The sequence below is a fragment of the Amblyomma mixtum genome, chromosome 4 (genome assembly GCF_055824585.1).
Source record: "Amblyomma mixtum isolate Tamu chromosome 4, ASM5582458v1, whole genome shotgun sequence".
Lineage (NCBI taxonomy): Eukaryota > Metazoa > Arthropoda > Arachnida > Ixodida > Ixodidae > Amblyomma > Amblyomma mixtum.
In genome coordinates this window covers 109679305-109687504 of record NC_143015.1, presented here as the reverse complement: position 1 = coordinate 109687504, position 8200 = coordinate 109679305, and the positions used below count along the sequence as shown (strand labels likewise).

General features: G+C 48.2%; 1 protein-coding gene across 1 annotated transcript in view; it reads right to left on the bottom strand.

The window, feature by feature from the left end:
• Positions 1-2802: 2802 nt before the first annotated feature.
• The window catches only part of LOC149347821 (uncharacterized), a 43791-nt gene continuing 38393 nt past the window's right edge, over positions 2803-8200 (bottom strand). Inside the window, exon 17 of the mRNA XM_089587491.1 lies at positions 2803-3715. The gene's annotated coding sequence lies outside the window, so the exon portion shown is untranslated. The remainder of the gene's footprint in view (positions 3716-8200) is intronic.

Sequence of the window (8200 nt, the reverse complement as noted above, 5' to 3'; positions counted from 1 at the left end):
AAGCTTAACATCTTAACCGCACATCAGTGACACAAGCAACAACACTGCGCTAAAGGCTTTCGCCTCACAGCTCTTTAGGTCAGCAAAGTGCTCCCCTGAATTTTTATTTCCATCATGAAATACGCTTATCCCCACCTACTGCACGCAGAGGCCTGGGAGACGGGGGTGGTGAAAACTTTTAATTGCTGCAATAGAGTTTGGGAGCCACAGAGTGGCCCCGCTACATGGTCGGCGTCCCTAGTCCGGGACACCGCATGACAATGCCCCGTCTCTCGCCAGTTTCACCAGTCCTTGACTGGTAGCGGCCTCTTCCGGCAGATGGATGGTGGTGCGCTATAGCTCAGGGTCCGGGCTTCTTAGCAGGGTCTCCCAGGATTCTCTACTGGCAATGTTTTAAGGCGAAAGTCTTCAATGCCTCATACTGTAGTTAGCAGCCGTGTCGGCAGCACAGACGGGGAATATGACCCCGTCTGCCAAAATTGTTACCAGGGAGAAATCGCCACCCAGGCACACATCCTCTGGGGTTGCGCGGGAAATCCGCCCCCTCGAACCTTACTGCCAGCTCCCTCCGAAGAAGGATGGAACCAACTCCTCAAAAAGCCAGACAAGAGCATCCAACTGGCACTCATTTCGTGGGCCCAGGAAGTCGCCCCCACCTGGGGGCCACACCAAGCCCACCTGCCCTAAATCCCTCCAATCTATGGCAATAAAGTTGTTTCTCTCTCTCTCTCTCTCTCTCTCTCGACAGATGTGTCGGCAGATGTGTCCGCGTTTTGACGGGTGTCCACCGAGATATGCGAGACAGTTACTGCGTAAATTCCTTTCCTCAAATACAATTTTCAGTTTCTTCATTACGGCCCCTCTTTTTCTTTCTTCTTTAACTCCCACTTCCTGCCTTCCTCTACGGTGCGGTTCGGGTGTCAACCGAGATGACAGAATTGCTGCTCCATTTCCTTTCCTCAAAAAGCGTTGCGTTCAAAGGACAAGGCATCGCGCCGAACGGGTGGTGGCGTTCCTCCCTTCCTGCACGGTGCGGTTAGGGTGTCCACAGAGATGACAGAGAATTTACTGAGCCATTTCCTTTCCTCAAAAAGTGTTACGTTCATAGGCCAAGGCATCGCGCCGAACGGGTGGTGGCGTTCCGTGTACTGCCTGGCAGCGCTACAACATGCTGTCGCGTTCCACTCCTAAAGACGAAGCTTAAGCGTCATTTAATTAGCAGTTAATTAGGACTTGGTCATTAATCTGTAATTAGGCACTAATTAGGAATTCGTCATTACTTCGTCAGCAATTACGTGTGACGTCATCCAGTGGTGACTTCACAAGTGTCACATAGGCAAAGTGGTGCGGAAAACGCTTTGGCCTCTACGCTCTTTAGACGGTCAAAGTGCCCCCTGAGTTTTTTGCCCGCCCCAAATCTAAACACACTAACACACTAAGTAAAATTCACCCCACACTTTACGCACACAATTGTCCGTGGTGCCATGAAGAACCTACACTGTTTCACATAACATGGGCATGTCAAAAAGTCGACGTCGTCCCAGTTATACCAAACCAAAGTGCGGAGCAATGGGAGCGTCTGCTCTCCAGCGACTGCCGCAATGACCAGATCGGTTTGATACGGCGAGCTCAGCTGATGCCAGCATCCAGCGCAGCCCTGGAATAGGTAGGGGCAACCAACCGTTGCGGATGGACTCATCTGACCGCATAAAAAACACTTGTGCTAGAGCCAAATAAAGTTATCCTATCCTATCCTATTCTATCCCGCCCCGGGAGTGTGGGCACTCCTAAATGATGTGATTGAGGGTCCCTCTCGTCCGCAGTGTGTGCATCTATCATGCAACCCCAGCTCTGGGTACACGTGGTACGCCCATACCGGGTTCATAAATGTACGATTATGTTCGCAGTCGCCTCCAAGCGACAGCTTCTTTATTGTTTAATTTTGGGTGTGGTGTGGGTACCGGCCTACGTCCCGATTTGTAGTGGTCAATAATTCCCCCGTAATTTTGCAGACGCTCCTCTTTAACCCAGTGTTCGGGAGGCTCTACGGTTACCCGGCAGGTGGGTAAGAAAGACTTTTAAGGCGAAAGTCTTTAATGCCTCATGCAGCCGGGCTGTCTGAAGGAGCTATTAGTACGCATATGAGGTGAGGCCTGAGGAGAGGGAAAGAAAGGGCGAGCGGTAGTAAGATATTCAGTAGGGTAAGGGTTCGGGCTAGTTGGTTCGATGGAGGCGAAATTCTAGAGGCCCGTGTGCGGTGCGATGTCAGTGCACGTTAAAGAACCCCCAGGTGGTGGTGGAAATTATTCCGGAGGCCTCCACTACGGCGTCCCACATAGCCTGAGTCGCTTTGGGACGTTAAACCCCAATAAACCAAACCAAACCTTCTTACTACCGCTCCCCCTTTCTTTCCCCCTTCCTGTCCTTTTATTCCCGGTAGCCGCAGCTCAGGTGCTTGAAGTTTGGATAGCGGTACAGCGGCAATATACAGTGCGTACAAATACAGGATATCCGGTCCAATACTGCGGGAAGCAATTAAGCGCTGGTGTAAAAATATAGGTTTTTCGATGCGATTGTCCCAAATTACTATATTGTTAATCGGGTCGAAGTTTCCGGAGCCCTCCACTACGGCGTCTCTCACAGCCTGAGTGGCTTTGGGACGTTAAACCCCCATAACTAAACTAAACATCACAGACTGCTCAAAAAGTGTGCTTGCAGGAAATAAGCATTCTGAAAGAACAAATTCTCATGTATATTTATAGTAAGCACCATATTTTTCACGACTGTATTCAGTGTCTCTTTAAAGTGCAGAGTGACCCTATTTGCCATTGCCACTCACTGGCTGTAAGCGGTGCATGTTCGTCAAAGTTCACAAATTGTTTTAACGCACGGGAAGTTTACATTAATTTTGTTTCGCTGTCGATAGCGGGTTCCTTTAAGGTTACCTGTCGCAAAGTTGCCTTTCGGAAGGTACCCTTTCACATCACTCTATTTATCCGGTACTGTGAAAACGGAGGCTGTTTTTGATCTTTGTGACGCTGAGCGGCGCCAATTGCGCTTTCCTTCGGCGACGGCTCACCTGGGCATAGTGCGAGCTGCACCACTGCTTTTTTTTCGAAGCAAGAGTTTGGATCAGTTGATTGCGCTCATTTATTATTGCGACATCGTTGTATGTCTTTGTGGTGTCAGCAAAAAGTGTCCGCAATTTGGTCCTCACGATTACGTAGATCTCGGAAGATAAATATATGAAAGTCTGTGTGTGTGTGAAATAGTGTGTGATAAAATGTTGGTGTGGGAAAAATTTTGTTGATGAGGGGTAATTAAACAGGAAATAACACGAAAAAATATATAGAGAGTCTGCGAAATAGTCATGGATGTCAACATAGTACATGGACGTCAGAACAGCTACGGACGTCGATAAAGTAGGTGGACGTTTTGCTTTCGCATTGCTCCAATGCGGTCGCCTCAGTTTTTTAATAACAGAAAGAAGAAAAATGAAAGAAAAACGAAATAATTATTAAAATAACATGCAAACAGGACAAGCAGCGGCTTTCGAATTTCCTTTCTTAAAGAAATTTAAGTGTAATCCTGTATTTTTTTTATTTACTGTCATTGTAGGGGTTACAGATAGGAGTGGTAAGAAGAGCGGATTAAAATCTTGTGGTTCGAGGATGGAGACTGTGCAGGTGGGCAGGTCGTACCAGTTTAGCTGCTCCTGGGGAGGAAAAAATGAAAATACTGCTTAGTTATCCAACAATAGGAATGTTACTTGTTGAAAAACCTAGAACTACGGCCGAGAAACTAAAATAAGGGTTGGAATTCTTAGCTGGACCGCCGGCGTTAGCATCGCCGCTCCACTCGATGACATGTGGAGTGATTTGTATATATTTCACGACCTTTTTAAGCATGAAATGCTTTTAGCGCCCGTTGTCGGCAGTGTGGTGACGTCACGCCGAGACCGAGAGCCATCATCCGGGCACTGAAACCCACTCATCCGGGCTCTGAAACGAGAACATCCGGGCACCGTACGAGACTTATCGAGATACAACGAGACTCTCTAAGCTCTCCTACGGGACCGGCATACAAGCGCCGGTTGCTCTCCAAACGAGTCACAAAAAATAACTGCTGCCAGTGTCTTCTCAATGCTTATCAAGATATCAGTCGAGCTGTGCATTTGATAATGCACGGAATTATAATTTCCGATTTCTAATAACGCGTGCAAAAAGCAAATAGATGCCACAATACACTTCGTTGTCATACGTGATCTGTGAGGTGCTTTGAGAGAAGGCCGCTTAGAGAAATTTAGCTCCCGTTGTCGACAGTGTGGTGACGTCACGCCGAGACCGAGAGCCGACATCCGGGCACTGAAACAAGAGCATCCGGGCACCTTACGCGATTTAACGAGACTCTCTAAGCCCTCCTACAGAACCGGCATACAAGCGCCGGTAGCTTCGCGCCAAACGGGTAGTGGCGCTCCTCTCTTCCTGTACGGTGCGGTTCGGGTGTCCACCGAGATGACAGAGAACTACTGCGCTATTTCCTTTCCTCAAAAAGCGTTGCGTTCAAAGGGCACGGCATCGCGCCGAACGGGTGGTGGCGTTCCTCCCTTCCTTTACGGTGTAGTTCGGGTGTCCGCCGAGATGACAGAGAATTACTGCGTCATTTCCTTTCCTCAAAAAGCCTTGCGTTCAAAGGGCAAGGCATCGCGCCGAACGGGTGGTGTCGTTCCTCCCTTCCTATAGGCACCCTGCACCCGCCAGGCACCGCCACCGTCGAGGCTGCGTTGAGCTCCCCCGCGCGGCCAGTTCCTCGTCCCTGTCAGGAAGGCTCGCCCCGCGACTGCGAAGGGATGGCGTCTGCTAGCGGCTGCCGCTGTTCGTAGAGGCGGGATTTCGACCTGTTCATTCATGTGGCTGAAAAATTCTTTCGAAGAGCGAACGCCAGGAAAGGAACGAAGCTTTTTGAAGCAGGCCATGTACAAAATGTGAAAGAGGTGGTGTCGTGCGACGGGAGCGAAGTAGCAGCCCGGTGCATTGCGCAGACAAGCATCACTGCGCCACCGAAAACGATCAAATTAACGCTAAGAAATATTTCTATCTAGTGCCTTTCAGCGCTGCACTCTCACTCATTTTTTTTTATGTAGCTATCTTCCAGTAGACAGCTTGCAGCCGCGAGCTGCAGTTGCAAGGCAGGCAAATGTAAACACGCTGCTGCCGCTGCCGTGTTTTTTGGAGCGGTGCGAAACGCTCTCAAAAACGAGCCACCCGCAAGCCTGTGGTGTTGCTGTATTTAGAAAGGCTTACCCTGAACTTTCATAGACGGCCAGGCGGCATAACATTGAAGGTATTTAGAAAACTCCAGTTTCTGAGCGAACGGCGCAAACCTGACTTCATAACATTCTCGTTTGCCGCACCTTCGGTGTTCGATGTGGAATACCCTGTCCAAACTACGCCTTGAAATGATGCGCCCATTGCGTAATCTGCCACTTATATTTTCTCTTTTTTTCGGCAACTGTCAGGCCATTATCGCTACGACACGTGCGTCAGTATTTTGGTGATATGAGATGTCCAATGAACGAGCTTTTGCAAGCAGAAGAGAATGCAAGCTGCGGTGAAGCGCCTGTGCGCACTGAAACTCCTGCGGAAAACATAAAACTTTTTGACTGGAATTCTGCAAAAAAAAGAGTATCCCGGCTACTTCATGCAGGATTCTTGCAGAAAGCTCGTGCTCAAAAAGCGGAATTTCATTGCAAGGTTTGTTTAATATCTACGCATTTAGAACAAGTGCCTTGACTCTTCGGCATTAGGATATACGATTATTGTATTAAAGTATCACCCAGTCGTTCAGACGTGGAGACAAAGATATATCAGCAGTATGTTGCCGTTGCCCCTGAAAACGTGCCTTTACTGTCGAAAAAGACGCTGGACGACAAGGCACAGTGGAAGCGTCAAGCATTCTGCGCATAGCTGGAACTAAGATAAACGATTCTTTGCAGCGCAAAATTTGTCTCCTTCCTAAAGTGTGACTGCGGGCGAGTTTCGGTGTGGCTTTCTAAGCCCACTTATTGTTGACAGCCAAGTCGCGGTGACCGGAAATCGTGGGTGCAAGAAGGAAGGGTTCCCAGAGAGCCATTAGTATTCCTCCGAGTCTGCTGAATTTGCCATGCGTCAAAAACCTGTCTAGGAGGTAATGCATGAGTCAGGTAAGCGTCTTCCGCACGGGTTTGACCATTGTTTGACCAGAAACCGCGCGCGCGTGTTGCCCGTCGCGAAGGGTGGGCCGTCTCCCAATGTCGCGTTGGAAATCCATAAAACCTTGTCCGAAGCGAATTTATAAATGTGTTATTGCATCCTACAACACAGCAATGTGTTCTGCTGTTGTTAAGTGCCACTTTGTTCCCGGGAAGGAGGCGCACAACTGCTTCGCGACAGCGCGCGCAACACAGCGGGAGCTTTCGGACTGCCCCCGCCTTCCTGACAGGGACGCGCGCGCTGCCGCCAGTGGCGCGCGCGTCGCGCCGGAGTTAGATGCGCAGGGTGCCTATATATATCCACCGAGATGACGGAGAATTACTGCGTAATTTCCTTTCCTCAAAAAGCGTCGTGTTCAGAGGTCAAGGCATCGCGCCGAACGGGTGGTGGCGTTCCGAGGACTGCCTGGCAGCGCTACAACACGCTGTCGCGTTCCACTCCTAAGGGCGAAGCTTAAGTCATCAATTAGCAGTTAATTAATTAGTCATTAATCAGTAATTAGTCACTAATTCGTTACTAATAAGTAATTTGTCATAACTTCGTCATCAATTATGTGTGACGTAATTCAGTGGTAACGTCACCAGTGTCACAGAGGCAAAGTGGTGCGGAAAACGCTTTCGCCTCTACGTACTTAGTTTCGAACGCGTCGCATGTAGTACATTCTTGTCAGGCCTGCGTCTCATCGTGTCCGCGTACGCTTCGTGTTATGCCCGCAAACATTTCATGCTTACTCTACTCTCGGTTACGGGAGAGGTAGAGATTTTTCTGCTCAAGCCAGGTCAGGATTTCTTATAGTCGTCCACATAATGGTGGTGTTCTAGCCTGCAAAGTTTCAGCGACGGTTCTATCTTTTGCGACTCGCCAACAGTTCTTTCTTTCATGGCGCTGGATGGTGCGTTTGTATTCACACTTATCAGTTCTTTTCGTTTCCTTTTTTACGGGCCAACAGCAAACACCCCCAACCACACACTCAGAAAAAGTAGAACCTCAGTGTAAAATTGCATGAAGTTACGAATTTTGACGTTTCGAGAAATATCATTTCGGGATCCGTACGTATAAATACGGTCAACTGTTATTCTTTCGTTCAATTGTGAAAATACCCGCATGGGTCAGTTACGTCACTTGTTTTTAGCCCTTTTTTCTTCCTTTCTTCGTCTTACATTCCAAGATAGAATTGAACATCTGAAGGTCCCGATGAAATTTAGGCCAAACAGCTTAAAACCAGACGTATGCTCAGAAATTTCTCCGTGGTCAAATACCACACATCCTAAGAATCGACAGTCTTACAAAAGCGGCTAAATTATTGCTTAGAATCTAAAAGGCGCCGCTGTCATTTTGTCATTTACAAGTTCTAGGGAACTTGGTTGGGCGTGTAAAGATGAACAAGTGGTATTAAAGGTGCGCTTGTTTTCCAAAGTCTATGACAACGAAAGCGCGGAGCTTGAACAACTACCGTAATTTGCGCTGTATTGTCCACACCGGTTACAGAGCCCGCAGGACAAAATTTCTGCTGAATTTTTTTTCTAAATTATCCGAACAGGGTACATAGCCCCAGGAGCAAGGTGTACAATACGACCGTAAAGCTGTACGAACACATTCAGAACAAGTATCACAAAACATTTTGATATTTACATGCATAATTACATACACAATTGAACGGCGGAGCAACAATGACGCTAACAAAGAAAGAGACACCGCATGTGCACAGGCTGTGCGCATGTGGTGTCTCTTTCTTGTTAGCGTCCTTGTTGCGCCGCCGTTCATTTCATCATGCACCAACTCGCCCCTCAGGCCATTCATAATTACATACATATCCGTCAATATTGAAAAACAAAAATGAGAGGGGGCACTTAAGCCCCGCCTTAAGGACATAGGTTATGAGTTGATGTATGCGAAATTGGTCATTCTCAACTTTACACTCATACGTTCCTGGGAGCCCTCACACCAAT